Source organism: Leopardus geoffroyi, chromosome A1, assembly GCF_018350155.1.
Source record: "Leopardus geoffroyi isolate Oge1 chromosome A1, O.geoffroyi_Oge1_pat1.0, whole genome shotgun sequence".
NCBI lineage: Eukaryota > Metazoa > Chordata > Mammalia > Carnivora > Felidae > Leopardus > Leopardus geoffroyi.
Genome location: NC_059326.1, coordinates 193,569,027 through 193,591,161, shown reverse-complemented (window position 1 = coordinate 193,591,161; position 22,135 = coordinate 193,569,027). Strand labels below are relative to the sequence as shown.

Below are 22,135 nucleotides of genomic sequence, written 5' to 3'. Positions count from 1 at the left end.
ACACAGAATATAACAAGTTTGAATCTATTCAATTTGAACATGTTCACAAATTGTCAAATTAAAAGCATTCTAAAATCATCTTTCCTTTAAGAAGAATATCCCATAGCCTCTTTATTTCTGTTTTTCTCTTTCTGTCCAAAATGTGCATGACAGAATCCAGCAAACAATAATCCTCTATTTTTCCATTGTGGTTTTGAGCTGCCAAAACCCCTTCACACATTGGCTCATGGATCCCCACAGTTGCCACTGTGAGAGAGGCAATTACAAAAGATATTACCTATAGCTCCATTTTGCACATGGGCAAAGGAAGACCTCTGATTTGCAGTATGTTATGCAAGTTGCAAATGGGAGAGGTGGGTCTAGGACCCAGGACTCCTGACTCCAAATCCAGCGTTCTCTGTTCATTATTCTGGGTGTTTCTGTTTGGGAAACCTCGGATGGAATGGGAGATAGGAGAGATAGAGACCCTGAAAACATGGCTTGTGGCTTTTTAGGACTTTTGTGCCCTTGCTTTCCCTTCTCAAGTAAAATTTGATGTGACAGCCTCAGAGACCAAGAGAGGCTACCAAGGCTTTGTTTTCCTTTCTTCCCAGGAAAAGAGCATTCCGCGTCACTGTTCTTTGCCAGTTTAACAGGGTGTTTAATAAAAACCACACATGACTTCCAAACCTGGTCCTATTCAGGGAAGCCAGCAATGGTACTGCTTAGCTATCACTTAGGCCGGTGAAGGCTAGAAGTGGACACAGATCTCTCCTTATCTGACACAGTGAACATTCTGAGCCTGCCTGGCCCCATGGCCTCCCCAGGCATTCTGCACACTTGGCTCTCTGCTAGGAAGGGAGCAGAGAGAGCAAGCAAACACCAGCAGGAACGCTTCTTTAAGGTCCTTTGAAGGGTTCACTCAGCGGGAGAGTGATGGTTTTGAAATTTTCAGCTCAGCAGAGCCTTAAGCCCTGTTTTAAAGGGAAGCTTTGGTCAATAGAAATTTGGTCCTTAGAACTCACTTTCCCTCTTTTCCTTTGTATGTTTTAACACTTAGTACGTTTGGGGACTACCTGACTATGAATTCGTTATTGAGACTTTCAAGAGTCAGGATCTCTGGAGGTCTGTGTCATGGATCCTGCACCCCCTTTTGCTGTTTTTGAGAGTCTGTTCTCCCCAGGATGGTTGCCTGTGGGGGGTCACCAGATCTTTTTCAAGAACTCAGACTGTAGTCAAAGTGCCAGGGGTCTGTATTTTGGTCCCTCCATTTCACAGGCATGTGGCTTCAGACAAGTCACTTAAAGTCTCTAAGTCTCACGTTCTCCATCTGAAAAAAGCAGTAATAGGAGTTCTTGCTGCAGAGGATCACTGTGAGTATTCAGGGAGCTAATACATGGTGCCTTGCCCATAGAAATATTCTTTAAATGTTAACACTATTACTAGCTATTATTGAGCAAGTTTCACTACTTCTAAGTGCCAGACAAAATATCAAAATGGATAAAAGACCACTCCTGCCTTCATGTCATCGTCTAGAAGAAGCTCTTGAGACTGGCATGTAGACAATCAACCACAAATAATACATATGCAACCAAAACTGCTAAGGCTTGTTGAAGAGGTATAGTCAAGCAATGTGGGGGAGGATCCAGGGATAAAATAGCACAGGCTATTGGGGCTGATACCTTTCACTGAATTTGGGTAGTATCAGAGAGGAGATAACTGAGGTTCAAATTGTGGGTCATGTCTAGTGCATCTTAGAGGAAAGAAATAATAAATAAGCAAGAAAACAGCAGGGATCTAAAGAGAGAATAACATCCATTTGTAGGAACATAGGTGCAAAAGTTTGATAGACAAGACTGAAAACGGTTAATGTTCAGAATAGGGAGAACTTTGAATGCCAAGCTACAGAACTGAGGGCATTGCTGAGGTTCTAAGGCAGTCTAGAGGAGAATAGATTTTTATTGGTGTTTATCAGCCTCCCTTAAGTGCATTTGGATTTGCATTTCCTTCTCAAGATTTCTTCCCCCCTTCCCTTCTTTCAGTAAATATCTGTTACACTCCTGAGTTCATGATGTGGTCCACCGAAGAGCATACAGAGGTGCCTATCTGTCCTATGGTACTTTAACAAAATTAAGCGAAGGTCAAACCATGGTGACTGGCATTAAACAGTATAGGTTTAATCAGGGTTCACCAATGTGGGGCTACTGACTTTATATAATTTCCTTCCTTCAGCTAAAACCTGACCTAAAGTCCATTGCTAATTCTAGCTTAATACTTTTTATCACCTCAACTAGATTATTCTGTCCAGAAAAATTTATTGAGCCTCTACTAGACTAGATTCTTTAGAAAGCATGAAAGAAGTGTAGGTCACAATACTTATCCTAAATACTGTAATCTTGTAGGTGGATAATACTCATGAAATTGTTTGAAAATGGTACAAGCCTGCCAATGAGTTTGCCTCCAATTCAGATATCTAAATTGATTGGTTATATAATATGGAGATAGATTTTGGGTGGTCAGAAAGGGTCAAGATCATAAGTAAAGGTCAAGAGAAAGTACAACTTTAAAGTAAGTGAAAGGAGAGGAGAAATAGCTATGGTCAGAGTCCTGGGACATGTGGAGTCCCAGGGGAAAATGAGGAAAATTATCAATTTGACCAAAGAGTGTGCAGGGAGATGAAGTTGGCTAGATTAGGTAGGCAGAGGTACTGAGTGCCTTGGATGCCCTACAGGACTGGTCACAGGTGGTTTATAGTATAAGCCATCTCCTCCCATTTGGTAATGGAAATCTGGAGATTGTAGAGAATGGCTTTCAAATAGGAGGAAAAGAGAGACGCTTTCCAATCCAGAATTTCATTAGGAAAGAATGTCATGTGTCTACCAGGTTTTTCACCATGTTCCTCAAAGAAGGCATGGAGAACTTCAAACCATTTCCCCAAGGGGAATGAATTCATAGAAAATGATGGTCTCAGAGTTTGGACTGAAAAATGAACATCCTGATGGGACCAAAGATAAGTACCTGTCTGTTCCTTGTCTGGCTAGGGGCTGGAGGGAAACCAGGAAAGAAAGCAGATAGATGTCTGCCACCTTGAAACGTTGCTACTAAAACTTTATTTCAGAGTTTCCCTATGTCTGGCAGCCTATGAATTTGGGTTAAGGTGAACTTTGCACAGATTGCCAACCTGAATCTTCCAGACCAGGAAGGTGACGCCTTCTGTTTATTTCAAATGTCACAATAGCCTTGACTGTCAGAGTTGCATCAAAACCTTTAATCCCACCTGGAACATCCTCATCTTGGTCTTCAGGGACATTCTTGTGTTATGAGGAAAGTACAAGTCTAATCTGGTCAAATACTTGAGGGTAAAGCTGATTCCCCTTGAGGTAGTGAGTTCACCATTACTGGAAGTTTTCAAGCAAAGGACCATTTGGCAGGGAATTTGTCACAAGAGAATTTATCAGTGGTGTTCAGAATGATGATAATAGCTAACAATGAGCATGACCTGGGTGCCAGGCTCTGTATTTAACACTTTACATGCTTTCCCTGCTATATCTCTATGAGGTTAAGGGTTGCTGTTATCCATATTTTATTTACTTATTTGAGAGAGAGAGAGAGAGAGAGAGAGAGAGAGAGAGAGAGAGAGAGAAGAGAGAGAGCATGAGTGGGGAAGGGCAGAGAAAAGGAAAGAGAGAATCCCAAGCAGCCTCTGAACTGTGGGATCCCACAAACTGAGATCATGACCTGAGCCAAAACCAAGAGTTGGACACTCAACCGACTGAGCCACCCAGGTGTCCTGATCCACATTTTATGAACAAGAAACCAGAAGCCCAATGAGTTTAGAATCTTTCTACCCACAGAGTTTGGAATCTTGCCAAAGATTCTATAGCTAATAAGTCGTGGAGTTAAGATTTGAACCAAGCCTGTCCATACTCTTATTTAACTTTTTATTTTCAGAAAAGTGCACTGAAGTCCACGCTTTTCACAGTGATACTATACTAAAATGACTTTTATATATCTTCTAGGCTGGCTATTTCATAATTTCACTGCTAAAGATGAAGCCTCTTTGGTTCCTGACCTTTCACTGTGACATGAAGGACTTGGGATTAAGTTTCATTTACTTGTGTGTATGTTTTTTGTTATCATGGTATGTGTCTAAGACAAAGATGAAAATCAAATCAGAATTTTTTTTTAAAAAATGAGAGGACAGCAGAAAACATTTCTTCAAACATTTCTCCAACCCCAGAGAGCTAGGGCTTCAACAAAAGAACTTATAAGTAAAAGAGTACACAGCCAAGGGGTCCAACAGCAAATCCTAGGACTCTGGAATGCCAGGTGGGAGAGCTGGTTTGCCACTCAGCTCAAACCCTCCTTGTTCACAGGAGAGTCACAGGCAACTCCGTGAGATGACTGTAATTTTTCAGGTTGGAAGAAACCTTAGAGCACCCTCCTCCAGACTGTTTTAAATTATGCTTTACAGGAACAAAGAACTCACAGTTTACTCTTCAAATATTCATTGTGAACCTACTGTGTACAGGAGCTGCCTCTGGAATGCTCTGAGGGAAGGAGGAACAAAGAGACAAATTTGCCCTCTCCTCCCCTCTATCTGACCATGCCCTCCATTATCATCTGCTTTGTATTGGGATTGCAGTCAAGATTTATTTTAAAGAAAAGACTACAAAACCTAAATTCCTTTTAAACAACGTCTAACATTCCCACTTGACAGACAGAAAAACCATCATCGCTAGTAAGTGGTCATGTGTGGAGTAAGACTCTTCCCACTTTCACTGTATTTCATACTGCCCTGGACTTCAATTCCCATTATCAATGATGGAGCAGTGGGACCAGATCCTCTCTAGTGGTATTTTCCAAGGCTAAAGTGTTTTAATTTTCTGAATTTCTTGAACATTCACTATTTGGCCAGTATTTTCTTTGGTCACATAGCAGTCATGGCTTTTCAGTCCTTGATGGCTATAATTCCTTTTCTTTCTGTCTCTCTGTGTTGTGTTCAGGCTGGGGAGCCATATTGGATATCGGTCTGGGCTTTGTTTAATCATACTGAGCTTATGCCATGGGTCTCAGGGAAACTGGGAGGATCAATAGATTATCACAATTACCTGTCTTTATGGAGTGTTCAAAGTAATGATGGCCTAAGAAGCTGGAGCCCATTTTCATATTGAATATGTAAATACCTACAGATCTGCTTTACAAGTTCTAGGACGTCCTGGAAGGGTGTCCATATATCTTACATCAGGACTGTTGGCCTTGAAAGCATGGTGTGATGGTTAGCAACCGACAGACCTACCTAACCAAGAATCCAGTATATGCCATTTGCCACTGGCTAGCTGTGTTCTTGAGCCTCAACTTTCCCATCTGTAAGAGAGATCCAATAATTCTTGAGTCATAGGAACATTTAACTGGTATGCAGAGAGTTTAGTACAGAGTTAGATATATAGTAAGCTCTCGATAAACAGTAATGCTATTAATATATTTTTTGTCATGGTTTATAATCCCCAGGAAGCCTCAGAATGAATCCTTTTTCAGGGAGTTGCTAACAGTGTGAGAGAGAGAAAGGGAGAGAGAGAGAGAGAGAGAACAAAAGAAAGGGGTTTGAGAAATAGAATTTGATGTGTTACTTTGGCATAGTTTTAGTTCTGTATGTGCAAATTAAGCTGGTGGCCTTGAACTTTCTCAAGCTGTTACACTAGAATAAAATCAAGCTCAGTGTTCATGACTTCCTAATCAAGCAGAGGAGAGTTACCTTCAGAAGTTACAAAATGGCAGCTCACAGATGAAATGTGTGTGCCCCACAAAGGTATCTAAATTTTTATGTATTTATGTATTTATGTATTTATTAAAGTTTATTTATTTTGAAAGAGAGAGAGCATGCATGTGAGAGGGGGAGGGGCAGAGAGAGAGAATTCCAAGCAGGCCCCGTGCTATCAGTGCAGAGCCCAATGGAGGGCTTGATCTGTGAATTGTGAGATCTTAACCTGAGCCGAAATCAAGAGTTGGCCACTTAACCGAGGCTTCTAAATTTTTAAAAATTAGTTGCTAGCTTTTTAAAATCCAGGTATTTCAGGGGCACCTGGGTGGCTCAGTGGATTAAGCACAGTCGAACTCTTGATTTTGGCTCAGGTCATGATCTCATGGTTTGTGGAATAGAGCCCCACGTGGGACTCTGCACTGACAGCATGGAACCTGCCTGAGATTCTCTCTCTTCCTCTCTCTCTCTTTGCCCCTCCCCTGGTTGTGCAAACACATTCTCTCCTTCTGTGTCTCTCAAAATAAATAAATAAACATTAAAAATAAATAAAATCTAGGTATTTCATTTGAAAATCTAGGTTTCTGGCTTCTCTCTCATTTTTTATTTTCTTAAATTATGAAGTCTAACATGCATACTCAAAGCAAAACTATATAGCTCAGTTATCACAAATTAACTCCAAGTAGCCACCACCCAGGTCAAGAAATTTAATGTTGCCAGCCCCCGGGGAGCTTTCTCTCACCCCTTTTCAACACTATATATAGTCCCACCAAAGAGATTCTCTATTGACTCATCACCTCTTTGTTTTCCTTTATAGATTTTCCACCTAAGCACACATTCCTAAATGTCACAGTTTAATTTTGCCTACTCTCTGAAATTTATATAAAGGGAATTATTAAGTACGATGTTGTGTTTGTGTATCTGTTTTCCTTTGCTCAGTATTACACTTATGGGATTCATCCATGATATTGCATATGGGTATATTTTACTCATTTTCATTTCTGTATAGGATTCTATTGTATGAATGTGTCACAATTCATCCATAATTCTACTGTTGATGGACATGTGGGCTCTTTACACTTTTGAATAATGACTCTATAAATACTCTTGTATATGTCTCTTGGTGCACATGTGCACGTATTTCTGTTGGATGTAAACCTAGCAATGATATGAGAATGTTCTGTTTCGATAGATACTGCCAAATAGTTTCCAAAGTGGCTGTACCAATTTACACTCCCACCATCAGTATGTGACGGTTCTCAATGCTCCAAATTCTCTCAAATGCTTGGGATTGTCAATTATTTTAATTTTAGCTCTTGTGGTGGGGGTGTAGTGATAACTCATTGTGATTTTAATTTGTTTTTCTCCCGATTATTTGTGAGGTTTAGCTTCATTTCATATGTTTATTGAAGTGTTGATATGCTTTTGAAAGTAGTAACAGTTCATGCCTTTTGCCCACTTTCCTACTGGGTCATCTGTGCTTTTCTTATTGATTTAGAGATGTTCTAGATGTGAACTCTTGGTCAAGTGTGTCTCTTGTAAATATCTTCCTTTATTTAGCTTATATTTTCAGTCTTTTAACAGTATCTCCTGATGTGAAGAACAGAAATTGTTCATTTTAACATAGTCCAATATACCAGTTTTTTTTTTTCTTTTATGGATAGTTTTATATTCTGTTTAAGAAGACTTTTCTTACCCTGAGGTCATGGAGATATTCTCCTGTATTACCTTCTGGTGGCTTTATGTTTTCCCATTCACATTAACATTCCATCTGGAATTGATTTTTGCATATGGTGTGATATAGGGATCTAGAATCAATTTTTCCATAAAGATATCCAACTGATGGCCTCATTTATTGAAAAATTCATCCTTTCTCCACTGAGCTTAAGTGGCATCTTTGCCATAAATCATGTGACCAAGTACATGTAGTTCTGTTTCTGGTCTTTCTTTTCTATGCCATTGGTCTGTTTATGTATCTTAGGTCTTATATTTAACCTATCTTGATAGAAGGGATAGCAAGTCTTTCCACCTTTTCTTCTTCAAAATTGTTTTGGATCTGTTGTTAGACCTTTACATTTTTATGTAAATTTTAAAATCAACATGTTAAATTATGAAAAAAAAAATATCTATAGGGGTGACATTTAATTGGGTTGGCATTTACCTTACATATCAGTTTGGGAGAAGTGATGAATTTAAATATCAAGTCTCTCAATCCAGTAACATAATATATTGCTCCATTTATTTAGATCTTATATTTCTTTCAGTAATGTTTTGTAGTTTTCAGTATAGAAACCTTACACATCTTTCGATAGATTTATTTTCTAAGTATTTAATTTTTTTTTGATGTTATAAACAGTATCTTTAGAAATACTATGATTAGAGGCACCTGGGTGGCTCAGTCAGTTAAGTGTCCAACTCTTGGTTTTGGCTCAGGTCATGATCTCATGGTTTGTGAGTTCGAGCCCCACATCGGGCTCCGTGCTGACATGGTAGAGTCTGCTTGATGTTCTCTCTCTCCCTCTCTGTGTCCCTCTCCCTCCCCTGTTTGCATCCTGTCTCTCTCTCTCTCTCAAAATAAATAAATAAGCTTTTTAAAAAAATGCTATAATTATTTGTTGCTGGCATATTGAAATAGAATGATATTTTATATTGATTTCATGTCCAGTGACCTTGCTCTGTTCATTGAGCAATTCTAATATTTTCCTGTATGTTTTTTTCGGTTTTCTATGAATATAGTCCTGTCAGCTGTGAATAGTGACAGAATTATTTTTTCCTTGCCACATTGGTCATGATATTATCTCTTATAACAACTGTTTACTAATATTTTCTTTAAGATTTTTTACCTGGATTTGCAACAACATGAATGGAGCTAGAGAGTATTATGCTAAGCAAAATAAGTCAGTCAGAAAAACAAATACCATATGATTTCACTCATCTGTGGAATTTAAGAAACAAAACAAACAAGCGATGGGGAAAAAAAAAGAGAGGCAAACCAGAAAACAGACTCTTAATTATAGAGAACAAACTGATGGTTACCAGAGGGGAGGTAGGCAGGGGGATGGGTGAAATAGGTGATGGGAATTATTTCTCATGATGAGCACAAAGTAATGTATAGAATTGTTGAATCACTATGTTGTACACCTGAAACTAATATCACACTGTATGTTAACTAACTAGAATTTAAATAAAAGTAAAAAAAAATATTTTTCATCTTGATTATGAAATGAAGTACCTGTAATTTTCTTTTCATATCATGTCCATGTTCGATCCAGTATCAAAGTTAGACTAACCTCAGAAGAGTAGGGAGTGCTTCCTTTTCCTATTTCCTGAAAGCATTTGTGTCAGGTGGGTGTTAATTATTCTTTAAGTGTTCTATAGAACTCTGAAGAGAGGTAAGCTGGGCCCAGAGTTTTCTTTGTGTAAAGCTTTAAATATCTTTCATAGATATGGCCCTAGTCAATTATGTTACTCTTCTTGTGTCAATTTTGGTAATTTATACTATGTTAGGAATTTGTCCATTTCATCTGTATTTTCAAATATGTTGTCATAAATTTGCTCATAATATCCTCTTTTTCATGTCTGTAGGACTTGTAGTGATGTTACTTTTTTTTTTTTTAATTTTTTTTTAACATTTTATTTATATTTGAGACAGGGAGAGACAGAGCATGAACAGGGGAGGGTCAGAGAGAGGGAGACACAGAAACAGGCTCCAGGCTCTGAGCTGGCAGCACAGAGCCCGACGCGGGGCTCGAACTCACAGACCGTGAGATCATGACCTGAGCTGAAGTAGGGCGCTTAACCAACTGAGCCACCCAGGCGCCCCATGTTACTTTTTATATTACTGACATAACTTGCTCGCTCTTGTACTTTCTCTAAGATTCTTTCCAGGGTTGGTTTTGACTTTGTTTTACTTTGTTTCCTTCTCTCTTGCCTTTAGTTTACAGGGTTTTTTTTTTTTTCCTAACTTCTTGAAATGGTTGTGTAACTACTGAGTATTCTTTACAGCTTTTCTTATTTTCTAATATATTCATATTTAAAACCATAGATTCCCCTCTAACGGTAGGTTTTACTGTGTAATTCATTTCTTGCCTTCTTTCACATTTACTAATTTTTACATTTTTTTCACTTTTTACTCCTCTATTAATTTGGAAATTAGACATCCTTTAAATATTTTTGTGGTTACATTAGACCTTTAAACATTCATTCTTTACTTATCAAATGTTATTGTGTATTGGCATTTATATACTCTTCCCAGAGAGTGCAAAGACTTTGAACATTGTAGCTTTCTTTATTTTCTTGCCAATGTACATGCCATTATTGCTACATATTTTTTGTGTTTTTAAACTCAACAATATCTTATTGTTGCTATTTTATTCAGTCTGTATTTATTTATATTTCTCCATATGTTTATAATTTTTACTTTTTATTCTATTCTGTATCTCTGTTTCCATCTAGAATAATTTTGCTTACCCATGAATACTATCCTTTAATATTTCCACTACTGTGAGTCTGTTGTTAAGAAATATTTTTTCTTTTATTTGTAGAAAAAAAAGTCTTTTTTTTCACATTCTCTCTTGAAAAACGTCAGTGTTAGATATAGTCTATATTTGTAGTTATTTTATCTCAGCATTTTAAAGATATAATTAATTCAGTTGTTTCTTACAAAGAGTTGCATTGTTGACCCTTTTGCAGTAATCTGTCTCCTATTACTCTTTCAACTATGGATGCTTTTTCTTTTTTTAACTTTTTTTAGTGTTTATTTTTGAGAGACAGAGACAGAGCACGAGTGGGGGAGGAACAGAGAGGAAGGAGACACAGAAGCTGAAGCAGGCTCCAGGCTTTGAGCTGTCAGCACAGAGTCCGATGGGGGGCTCAAATTCACAAACAGTACCATCATGACCTGACCCAAGTCGAAAGCTTAACTGACTGAGCCACCCAAGTGTCCCTCAACTATGGATGCTTTTAAGAGTTTCTCTCTGTCTTTGGTTATCAAGAATTTGACTGAGTTGTACCTAAGTGTAATTTATTTTAATTAACATTATTTGGGTACATTGGACTTTTTGATATTATGTCTTAATGTCTTTTATCATGTTTGGAAAACTCTTGCCAATGACTCTTAGAATTACTTCTATATACTTCCTTTCTTCCTTTTTCTCCTGATGACATTCTAGTTACTTATATGTTAGGGTTTGTCACTCTATCCACTATATCTCCCGCGTTATTTTCTGTATTTTCCATGCTCTTCTCCTCTTTGCACTTTAATACTATTCATTTCCTTTGATCTATTTTGAAGTTGACAAATTCTCTTTTAAGCTGCAGCCAATCTGCCATTATGCCTATTAAATTCTTGATGTCAGTCTCTGTCCTTTTCAAGTTTTGAATTTCCTTTTGATTATTTTACATTTTTTAGGAGTCTGATGAAATTATCAATCTTGTATTTTATCTCCAAGAAGATAGTAAGCATAGCTGATTATAAAATATATGTCTGATTAATATCTTGAGCCCCTATGGATTTGTCCCTATTGTCTCTTTTCTATTCATTTTTATCTATGTTATCTTCTGGTGTAACTGGTTATTTTTTATTATGTGCTAGACATCGTATTTGAGAATTTTCTGTAGAAACAATTTGAGGCCTGGGGTAATGTTATCTTTCTATCTAATAGATACATATTTTCCTGTTGTACTAGCAATCCATTATCATTTTAATCCTGCTCCAGAGACTGAGATGATTTGAAGCTACACTGCAGTCCCTACAAGCACATGTCTATTTCCAGTTCATTTTTACTCCTTGGACAGCTCTTCTAGGTACCAAAATAAAGTGATTGTTTATCAGCCTTTTTTTATTGCCATTGTTTTTTGGTCCTGAACTCTAAACTCCAGCTTCTTATTTTTGTCTCTTCTTAGTTTAGCTGCTTCCTCTAGAATTGGTAAATGTCTCCAGGGAAAAGTAGTTCCAAACACAAGACTTACCTCCCTGGCTTTCCTTCAGCCCTACATCCTGACTCTGTAATTCTTCACTCTCTTGTTAACTCATCCATATATTCAAGAAGATTTTTAAGTATTTTGTCCAGCTGCTCTAGTTGTCCTCCCTGGAAGTATTGGTCCAAATTATATAGTATCTCATTGACACAAATGGTGATCCTGTGCCTTCTCTTGAAAAATTAACAGATGTATCTACAATAGGCTGGAGCTGAGCCGTGGTTTCCCTCCTTTATATGAGTCATGCATTCTCCTACTCACCACAGTGTCCAGTGGGTAATTTATATTAGTCTAGTCACTGTTGGCATTTGGGATTGAGACTCTTTCCCTAAATCCTTTCTAAAGCAAAGTAGAAGATACTTTGAGTATCTTCTTAAAGAGTCTCAGTCTTAAAGAGTCTCAGTAAGGTACTACTTGACCTTCCCGGGCTTATTTCTTTTGCATATGGAATTATACAGTTGGTAAATTAAGTTAGGGTTTAAAAAAATTGGGGTGGGGGGAGGGAAGAGCTCCTAAAGGTTTTCTTTTTTCCTGCACATGAGCATGGAGGGGCAGAGAGAGAGACAGAGAGAGAGAATCTCAAGCAGGTTCCACATGCAGGGATCAATCCAACAACCATGAAATTGTGACCTGAGCTGAAATCAAGAGTTGGACGCTTAACCAACTGAGCCACCCAGGCACCCCTGTAGGGTTGTTATCATTCTGCTCTCCATGTGCCTGGAATATCTGGAATGCCTAATGGGCCTAGAGCTGCCCTGAGAGGACAGACTGCCAGATTGCACTGAGAGCTGGTATCTAGCCTCAGTCATGATGTGAGACCAGGAGAGTATTGAATGGAGGACTGAAGACAGGATGAAGTAGAAACAGATGGTGTATATCTCCCATTGGGTGTGGGGTCCACTTCCAGAGAAGCTGCCAGTATAAGGAGTGTTAGTGTCCTCTAGGGTGCCAAGTGGGGTGAAAATAAAGCCACAAAAGATGAGGTAGAAGATTCAATTCTCCCTGTCAGTGATCAGAAAATCTATCTGCTCAAGGACTAGAGGGTTTAGAATAGGTCTTGTCAAAGTTTCACTGGCATGGGAGAAAAGCCTACAAAGACTTCCAGGTTCCCTGTGGAAGGTAGAAATATGTGGTCTTATTTTAAAAAATGAACTCCTTGGGGCGCCTGGGTGGCGCAGTCGGTTAAGCGTCCGACTTCAGCCAGGTCACAATCTCGTGGTCCGGGAGTTCGAGCCCCGCGTCGGGCTCTGGGCTGATGGCTCAGAGCCTGGAGCCTGTTTCCGATTCTGTGTCTCCCTCTCTCTCTGCCCCTCCCCCGTTCATGCTCTGTCTCTCTCTGTCCCAAAAATAAATAAAATAAACGTTGAAAAAAAAAAATGAACTCCTGTCCTTTGCTCAGTCTAATTCAGGGAAAATTTTCTGAGTATGGCTATTCTATGCAAAATAATCTGTGCCTTCAGGGAAATGGTGCTTTCTCTAATTGTGGTAGAGAGTGTAGTCTCCAGAGCTGGGCTCCCTGGATCCTAATCCCAATTCTGTGACCTTGGGCAAGTTATTACAATTCTCAGAGTTGTAATTTCCCCATCTACAAAATAGAAGTAATAGTGACATTCTCCTCAAAGTGCTATTGTAAGGATTTTAAAAAGTAATGCATAAAAAATACCTAGAATAGTGACTGGTACATAGAAGAATGCAAATAAAAGCTGCACGCCAGTCAGAGTGGCCAAAATGAACAAATCAGGAGACTATAGACGCTGGCGAGGATGTGGAGAAATGGGAACTCTCTTGCACTGTTGGTGGGAATGAAAACTGGTGCAGCCGCTCTGGAAAACAGTGTGGAGGTTCCTCAAAAAATTAAAAATAGATCTACCCTATGACCCAGCAATAGCACTGCTAGGAATTTACCCAAGGGATACAGGAATGCTGATGCAGAGGGACACTTGTACCCCAATGTTTATAGCAGCACTTTCAACAATAGCCAAATTATGGAAAGAGCCTAAATGTCCATCAGCTGACGAATGGATAAAGAAATTGTGGTTTATATACACAATGGAATACTACTTGGCAATGAGAAAGAATGAAATATGGCCTTTTGTAGCAACGTGGATGGAACTGGAGAGTGTTATGCTAAGTGAAATAAGTCATACAGAGAAAGATACCATATGTTTTCACTCTTATGTGGATCCTGAGAAACTTAACAGAAGACCATGGGGGAGGGGAAGGGAAAAAAAAAAAAGTTAGAGAGGGAGGGAGCCAAACCATAAAAGACTTAAAAACTGAGAACAATCCGAGGGTTGATGGGGCATGGGAGGGAGTGGGGGGGATGGGTGATGGGTATTGAGGAGGGCACCTGTTGGGATGAGCACTGGTTGTTGTATAGAAACCAATTTGACAATAAATTTCATATTAATAAAAAAAAAATTTTAAAAAGAAATGCAAAAAAAAGCTGCTGTCGATAATTGTCTTATTAGTATAATTATTTAACAATATTTAACATATTAAGTCTCTCAGAGCTCTCATTTCTTATCTCTGTTCTACACCCTTTCATTTAAAGTCCTAAACAAGATAACTTCGCAAGACTTTTTCTTTCTTGGTTGGAGGCAAGGGCTATATTGGGGATTTGGAGTGTCTCTGTCTGACCCTGCTTTGTTTGGGACTCAAAAATCTCCACTGTTCTGTGAGATTTGATTGATTGAGGTTTGGCTCTCCCAAGCAATGAGCATTCCTGTGGCTAAAAGGGCTTCCAGCTAGACATTTCTGCAACCATAATCCAATTCTCAATTTTTTTTTCAGTGTAAAGCAGAGGTGGAAAACTGATTACCCAGTAGTGACTCCAACTTACAGATGTGTGATGGTTCTCGCAGAGATTTACAATAAAAGTTTTAGGTAGCTTTTAAAAAAATCATAGAATTGCACATAAGAATCCAGATCCTTAGCTTTTTTACAAAAGAAAAATAGGAAGATCTGGACCTGCTTTTCACTTGACAAAGTTTGGCTAAAGCTGAGTGAGCACTGGCAGGGAGAAAAGTGTTCTCTCATCTGCCCATTTGTTCATTTGTGCTTCCTGCTGGGCCCTGGAGCTTACAACTGAGGGAAGCAGTGTGCTTCTCCAGAAAAGATGCCAGACCGGATCTTAAGAGCTGTGAGCCTGTAGTCATGACTGTACTTTTAACTCATTGTGTGGCCTTGGTGGAGTCACTCCCCCTGCCTGAGTCTTAGTTTCTCATCTGCAAACTTGGGAGAATGATCTCGTCTGCCTCTCAGTGATTTGGGGATGAGCTAAAATGGGAGAATGTGGGTCCTTGACTACCAGTTGCAGAAAAGTAAGGAATTATTGCTATTACCTGTCATTTGCACTTCAGTAAGCATGAATGATTCCGGGACAAGTTCTGATGGACAAAAATCCTCGAATGCACAGGAGTGCTGGGAATGAACGTGGAGAGGGGACTCCATGATAAGAAAAGCACACAAAATAGACACAGCAGTGAACTTGAGGAATCTGCAGTCTTTCTGAGGGGCCTTTGGGAACAGGAGAATTTGAAGAGGGTATTAACCAGCTCCATTTTATGGATAAGAAAATTGGGGCCCAAATGGAACGTGGACCTGTATATCAATTCTAGCTACCTGGGCCTTTGTACGTGTTCCTTAACCTCTCCGAGCCTCTGTTTCCTCATGCATAAAATGGTGTTCGACTCTATCTTACCATGCACTGTGAAGATTCAGTGGAATAATGTGCTTTCAGTACCTAAAACATATTGTAAATGTCTATTAAATGGCAGCCGCTATTATTAATTCAATCGAGCGTATGCTAATTGAACCACTGGCAAATCAGGAAGTAGTTGAGAGAATAAGACATACTACCAGTGGCTGTTTCCTTACCAGAAAAGAACTTTTCCTGCACCATACGGGGCTTCTTCTACTTCTCCTTGCATTGAGGGAACGTCACCAGTATTCTTCCCAGCATTTGCTGCTAGGTTCATATGATACACAACCCTAGAGACCCGTATCAGTAAATTTTGACAGCCAGAGGTGGTATTAGCATTATAAAGTGTTTGCAGAATAGGACTAGTGTGCTTCCCCTTCATAAATCCTTAAATTATACCCCTACTCAGCCAGGAAGGAGAAATATGGGCCAAAAGAACACTTACTTCTTTTTGCTTTTCACTACCTTGCCTACTTCTTTGCACCACTGCATCTGAATATTAAGGCAAGAAGCGCTCAAGTTCCTCTGGGCTCCGGAAGGTTTGAACAAATTAGCATTCTTGGAGTCAGCCCTTCTTTTTGGACTAAACTCCCTTTTCTTTTCCTCTCAGTAAAATTTCCTGTTCTGGAGAGTACTTTCTCTGCCACGCCTTTCCTAATGTAATTCTGTTTGATTTCCAGCGAGCAGCTCCTGAAAGGAGCCGCTGAACCATGCCTCGGCAGGCGTTTCAATGCCTGAACACCAGCTTTCCAGCAGAAGCTGTTCCAGATGCATCTTTATATCCAGTAATCGTGCATTTAACCAAAATGAATGACACAGCATTTTTCTTCCTCTCTGTTTCCAGCCCATTAGACTTATTTGTCACCCATGGAAAAGCTCCCCCAGTTTGGGCTCCTGCCAAGTCAGTGAACGTACAAATACATGCATCAAAGACACCTACACACACACACACACACACACACACACATGGATGTAATAGATACCTAGTCTGCATCTCTGCACCAAGCATTTAACATTGCATTTCTCGACTTTATGTTTCTTCTGAAGTTGTAGTCAGCTGCTTCTTTCCTTATTTCTTACCTCCCTGTCTCCCTCTTTCTTCCCTTTTCTACCTCTACTTTTTTTTCTCTACTTTTCCCAGAAACCACCTTTCTGTTGTTGTTGTTGTTGTTGTTAGTCGCCACAGAATCTTATGTTGTTTAGTCTTAAAGGAGCTTGAGATAATTTTTTGAGTTTATTTATTTATTTAGAGAGAGGGTGGGGAAGGGCAGAGAGAGAGGAGAGAGAGAATCCCAAGCAGGCTCCATGCTCAGTGCAAAGCCTGATGTGGGGCTTGATCTCACAACCATGAGATCATAACCTGAGCCAAAACCAAGAGTTGGGTCTTAACCAATTGAGCCACCCAGATGCCCCGGGATAATTTTTTGTATAATTCTCTCACCTCAGGTTTGGGAAATCTGTGTGCCAGAAAGGAAACCATGCACCATGGGTGGTTTTCCTTTGCCCTTAGGAAAATTCTCAAACTCCACTGCGTGGCTTGGACCCTGCCTGTTGCCTCAGCGTCCTCTCTACCTCAGCCTCTACCTGTAACCACAAAGGCCCTTCAGTCCCTGTCTTAGGGCCTTTACACATGCTTTTCTCTCTTCCTGGACAGTCCTTCACACATAGCATACACCCCTTCTTCAGTACTTCACCTCCTGTCTATTCTTTAAGTCTCAGACCACACACTATACCCTGTTCATTTCCTCCTGGTATTTGTCACAATTTTTAATTATGTATTTATTTGAGAAGTCAGTTCCTAATGTCTCTTCATCTAATAGAAGCAAGATCTCTAAGGATAAACACCATGTCCTTGCCCCCACACCCTATTTCCTCAGTGCTATATACAGCATCTGGCATTTGAGAGTAACAATAGATGTTAGCAATAAGGTAATAGCATCTAACATTTATCGAGAACTTACTAGTTTAAGGTATGCTGTTCTAAGATTTTTTTACCTGTATTTTTACATGTATTTAATACTTACAACCATCCTGTGAAGTGGATGTGATTATTATCCCCATTTTGCAGATCAGAAAACTGAGTGGTCAAGTCAGTCACCCATGATTATATGACTGAAAAGTAGCAGAGCTAGTTTCTAACTTAGGCATTCTGACTCCAGCACCTGAGCCCTCGACCAGAACATGCTGGGCCTCTATTAAGCGGTCCATTAATATTCATTGAAAGAATAAATGAAAAAACATATCAAAATTGATTACTTGCACAACTGAGGTTACAACTTGAGTTGTTTGACTGATAATCCACCCCCCTCTCTATGCAGACAGACAGCCTCTCAGGTACCAGCAGAAGGCAGTTAAAAGAAAGAAGCAGATTAACAAGTTGGTCTATTGCTGATAAGGACCGTGGTGGCGGGGGGGAGCTGTGATGTGAATTGTGGAGTGAAGTGCAAATCATCATTTTCAATTCAGGCAAGACCCAGTAGCAGGTGGAAAAACACTAAATTGGTTGAAGAGTTCTTAAGATAAGGAATCAGGTTCTTCAGAAACATCAAGTGGAATTACAGTTATTATCACTAACAAGTCAGGTGATTCTTATGCTTTGGATGGTATTTTCCAAACCTGATTTCACGATAGAAGTAACCATCAATTTTATGGAACTGCTGGTCAGAATTTTAGGATGAGAGCTCCAGGGATGTGCTTTGTTCATTCTTGTATCCACAGCATGAAGGACAGAGACAGGCACATAGTAAGTGCTCAATAAATATGTTTAATGAATTAATGGAAAAATGTATACAAACAAATCTGTCAGGAGGAACTTACTGAATACCTGTTAGTAAATCTGTGTAGTTTAAGCCACAGTGAGAAACACAAAGAAAAATAGATTCCTATTTATAGAGAGGTCATAATCTAGGTGGACCTACTAACCATTATCACGGTCAAAAAGTACCACCATCATTGGAGATTTGGTTGGTCTAGCTGCTGTGGTATGTCCCTTTATATATCATTAGGTCATTTTCATACTTGCAACAACAACGATCTTAAGTGACGGCACTACTACTAATCTCCATCCCCGGATGTAGAAACTGAGATTTGGAGATGCTAATTCCTTTCCCAAGGTCACGAAGCCAGGAACTGATGGATCTAGGATTTGAACTCACGTCTGTCTGACTCTGGAATCAACCATGCCAAATGTACTCCTCCCTTTATTTCCAGATCATCGTCTATGGGTGAGAGGCGTGGTGAGACTAAAAAGTTCGCATTTGCTGCTTACCTGAGCCTGGGATATTTCCATTCTTCACCTGCCACAATCCTATTTGTTATGTAGGTCCCAGATTCACTAACACTTTCCCCTGGAAGGCTTCTCAAGCACTTAACAACTGGGTTAGCTATTCCCCCCTTTATGCTCTCTTTGGAACTCTTCCTGACTCCTGTTCATAATGCTTCTTACCCCACATTCTAATCACTTATGTTTCCCACATACTCATCTCTGAGTTCCTCCAGGATAGCAATCTAGCCTCCCAGGGCCTAGCACAGTGCCTGGCATGTAGTATGTCATTTATTTTATTTTTTTTTAAATTTTTTTTTCAACATTTATTTATTTTTGGGACAGAGAGAGACAGAGTATGAATGGGGGAGGGGCAGAGAGAGAGGGAGACACAGAATCGGAAACAGGCTCCAGGCTCTGAGCCATCAGCCCAGAGCCCGACGCGGGGCTCGAACTCACGGACCGCGAGATCGTGACCTGGCTGAAGTCGGACGCTTAACCGACTGCGCCACCCAGGCGCCCCTATCATTTAATAAAAATGTATGAATGAATGAATTTTAGGTAGATATTGCCATCATATGGGTCCAAGTAATATACAGCAGCAGCATTCAAAGGGAGGAGTACATTGCTGGGCACTAATTGAAGCCTAAGGGCAAAGGATTTCTGAAAAGTTGGGTAGGACATGCAGGCAGTGCCACAGGGTGCTACAGTAGTTGTAATAGCCCTTGGTGGATGAGTGGAGGGCCACATGTGGTACCCGAATTGGCAAAGCAGCCAGGGAACTCCTGCTGAGGATACTATTATTTGTGGTGCTCCATGCTCCCCCTGCCCCATCCTCAAGGATTTGCAGGCACAAGGGCAGGAGAGACTCAAGAGCAATGGCCCATTGTGGTGATGAAGCTGAGCCCAGAGCTACACATACAGCTAATTGTGTCAAAATGGGGAAGAAAAGCAATCGGAAGGAAATTCAAACCACCACACTTACTGATTGAAATACGCTGTATTGTTTAGACAAAGAACAAAAGGTTTGAGGAACTTCTTATCCTGCTAATTTGTGATGGAGGAAGAACAAGGGCCATGGAAGGCAACATTTTACTCGGAATTACCTAAAGTGGAACTTCATGCCCACTTGAATGAACTCATTGGTTCTAACACCATGAAGAAATTAATAGCCAAAAAGGCCAGGTCTTAAAATCCACGATCCTGTCATTAGAGCAATGTTTCCAGATAGTTCAAATTACTCATCAGCTTACTACTAACCATGAAGATATGCTCATGGTTACAAAAGATGTCATTAAAGAATTTTCAGAGGACGGTGTCAGGTACATGGAGCTAAGGAACACACCAAGAGAAAATGCTGCAGGCCTAGGAACACTTTCATAGAATCTGTACTGGAGGGTGTAAATTGTCCAACAAGAAAACTTAATACATTGATGGCAAGTATTTGATAGCAATAGGCAGACAAGGTTGGCCCGTTGGTAGCCAAGGAGACTGTTAAACTTGATGAAGAGTTGTACCTTTCTACTAAGGTTAGAGTTCTTGACCCTGCCCTCAGTGGAAACCCTACCACAGGAACCTCTTTTAGAAGCTAAAAAAGTATGTCTGACATTAGCATTACGTTTTTCAGAGATTCTACCTCCCCCACCCCCAAAAAGCCACTCACAAGTACTCCTGTACTTGCTTCCTGAACAGAATCTGGCATTGGACTTTTCTTAACTGCTCTGAAGGAGGATCCCTGGATCTGGTGGCCTTTTGAGGCAACACTCAATGCCTTTGGGTAAAGGTTAGGACTTCAGGTCCTGCAGACAACCTTCTGTCTCTCCTTCCTGCAGCTTCCAAGTTGCCACCCATTTGTAGGGAAGAGGACTGTCTTAAAAATGTAAAAATCATTTAGAAATTGTTATAAAAAGTTGAACTGAAGGCCATGTGATTATTAAGCTTCCTATCCCTGAATGTTTGGACTGTGTGAAACTAGCCAAGTTATTTATGCTGCCTACACCAACATTTTAATCCATACTTTTGAAATGACGTAAATTAGAATGTTGGGAATTCCAAATGAGGTAATACATTAGGAATTCAGCAAAAAGCTCTGTTCTTTGTACCTATTCAGTTGTTTATCACGGCCACTGCTGTTTATGTTGCTACTTGTCTTCTAGTATTATCATTAGGGAAAGTTGGGAGAGTAAAGCATTTCAGACAGAAGGACACTTCTTAGTAAAAGCATAGAGATATGAAGAAATTTCCTGCCCTCATATATAAAGACTATTCCTGGTATTCGTAAGAAAGGCTATAGATATTTAGCACATTGAGAAAGATTCCTCTGAGCCAAGCAATCAAATGCTCAGAAAATTAGAGAGCCAGTGAAGTCACACTCCATTCCTAAATTTTAAGAGATAAACGTCCAAATGAAGAGTCCAGGGTGTGTCAGAGTCCAGTATATGCATCTTTTCCACTAAATATACAGCTGGGGTTCTGTAACATGGCTGCCATTTTGTTCTCAGGAAGTGGCTAAATCAGCCATTTGGTCCTTGGGAATATTGGCTTCTCTTCTTCTCTCCGGGGAAGAGTGCTGTGTTATTAGCCATCTCTTTTATCTAGAAGTAGGACAACAATTTTGGCTCTGTCTGGTCATCTAGTCTCTTCTAAGGTGTCCTGAGTGGAAATGAGAAAAGGTGGTATTTGGTCCTTGTGCTGGGATTAAGAAGAGTGGATGTGCTGGTATATATGATCCCCGAATTGTTTTCCTGAGCCACCTCCTTTCAATCTGTAAGATCTTATAGAAGTCACCACCTAAAGTATACTTAAGAGTAGGTCATGCCCTCATCTCATTCCTGTAGTGGGTCTCCATGACCAATTAAAATTATTATCCTTCTCTTTATGTCTATTATTTGAGTTTACCCTTTCTTTTTGCTTTTTGTTTGTTTGTTTTGCTTTTTTTTTTATTTTTTGGTTTTTGTTTGCCTTAAGTCCTTTTGATACACTGTACATTCTTATCACGCTAGACCACTGGCACCCCCCAAAAGGTCAAAGGTCACATATATACTCTGTTTTTGGCCTAATTTTCCTCAAACTGTTTTCTTCCACTTAGAACACCCACACCCAATTATGACTCTCCAGACCCATCTTGATAGATGTAGTAACAACCAGAAGATAACACAGGATTATGTGGTTTCTTGTGTATTGAATCTTTTTTCCCCAGAGATAACCTGTTTGCGTAGCAATTTGGCTTAATTTTGTCACTTTAGCAAAAGTGGAAGTAGATGGCCTAGAAATCTCTGTGGGGCTGGGATGGAGAGTGTGATAGATGGAATCTAGGGTCTAAACTGTCTAGTTAAGAAGATTACAACTTCTGGAGGTAGTTTGCACTTTATCCTATGTGCATCCCCACTTGCCCAGCTTCCAGATTTTAAACGACCTTGTAATTCTGGAAGACCTCTAACATATAAAGGTAGAA

General features: G+C 39.8%; 1 protein-coding gene and 1 pseudogene across 2 annotated transcripts in view; both read left to right on the top strand.

The window, feature by feature from the left end:
* The window catches only part of GRIA1 (glutamate ionotropic receptor AMPA type subunit 1), a 307,810-nt gene that overhangs the window by 108,382 nt on the left and 177,293 nt on the right, over window positions 1-22,135 (top strand). The window lies entirely within an intron of this gene.
* LOC123580150 lies at window positions 19,739-20,469 on the top strand (annotated as a pseudogene).